A 1,575-nucleotide genomic window follows, 5' to 3' on the forward strand; every position below is an offset into this window, starting at 1 on the left:
TACTCATTTGATCTGTTGAGTTGATTTTGCTTTTGAGTCCGTTTGATCTATATGTATATTTATGTTCTGTTTGTGTGTATGTGTACATACTATTTGTGATTTTTTTGGTATAAATAGTTATGTGGTTTGGTATTTGCTGTTTCATATTTTGCAGCAAAGTGAAAAAAAATCAAGTTAATGCTTCTATGTCATCGTAAGATTTTTTTTTTTGATAGATTACTTCATGCTTCCTGAATCTCATTTGAAGTAATTTGTTGACTAATTGATATTTTTTTGGCAACATGTAAAACCCAAAAATATGGAATCATTGATTCAATGAAAATTATTAATGCAGAAAGACTGATTGCACAATTTTTATGAACATTTTCCATCAAATGTAAAATAGCATATATAGCCACCAAACACTCTACAGCTGACATGAAAAACAAATCAACATAAAACAATATACAAAGGCTGAAATTCAGTGCCACCAAAATTAAGCCTTTAATAGAATGGAATGGAAAGCTCTGTTTGTATAGAGGATAGGATGAAGGAAATGAAGGTCATATTACTTGAAATTGATTTACTTAATATTGGGTTTCTTCCTTTTAAGACTTGTATGAGCTTTATTTTAGAATTGCTTGAATTAGTGTAGGATATCTGTGGCTGTCAATACATGAGGTGAAATTAGCCTAATAGTCAGTTTGCTTAGCTACAGGCTATTTGATTAGCATGGGCTTTAGGAGATGATGACTAAAAGAAATTGACCATTAACCTAGATTTTTGGGTGCAAATTGGTTACATATGCATAGCAAAAACAAAACTAACGAATGTGTGCTAAAAAGGTGACCGTCATAGTAAAACAAGCATATATGGGGTCTATAAGATAAACCTCTAATGTTCTCTGCTAATTCTGGTACTTAGGACACCAGTTGCCTCAATTGTTGCAACTCCAAGTTGAGAGATCTGTTTTGCCAATTAAGTCCATGAACTTCTTGCTTGAGATTTCTAATTTCCTGATTAAGTCTATCCTTATGGAAGTACAATATCCAATTTGTCTATGTATAATTTTATGATTTTTGAATTTAATGTAAGAAACAATCACTTCCAAGTGATTCTGAATTGCAAAATATCAAAATGATTTGTTTCTATAATATTCCTTAAGAATGTTTATTTTTTTGGCAACATGTAAAACCCAAAAATATGGGGCCTTGCATGTCCATGAGAAAGGTTTTTAGAAGTAGAAGTTATGAAATCAATGATTCCATCAGAAGTTCATCCTCTTGGGGTAAGTTTCTGTGTCTAAGCCTTTTAAAGTGGTACTATATTGTTCTATCCCGTACACATCCATGACTTAGATTTGCTACCAAGAGGGAAAAAAAAAGAAAAAGAAAAAGAAAAAGCTTTAAGTGGATAAGCATAGGATGAGTGAAGATAAAATTTCTTTGTTAATGTTTAAGACAATAACATAAAGAAGTCTATTTAGTATTTTTGCACACTGTTTGTGTAACTTCTTTTCTTTTTCCAGTACAGATTTCTTTTTTATTATATTAATTGGTTTCTCAATTCTAAGAAACTCTTTTTTTCCCTTTGGTT

The sequence above is a fragment of the Quercus lobata genome, chromosome 11, assembly GCF_001633185.2.
Source record: "Quercus lobata isolate SW786 chromosome 11, ValleyOak3.0 Primary Assembly, whole genome shotgun sequence".
Lineage (NCBI taxonomy): Eukaryota > Viridiplantae > Streptophyta > Magnoliopsida > Fagales > Fagaceae > Quercus > Quercus lobata.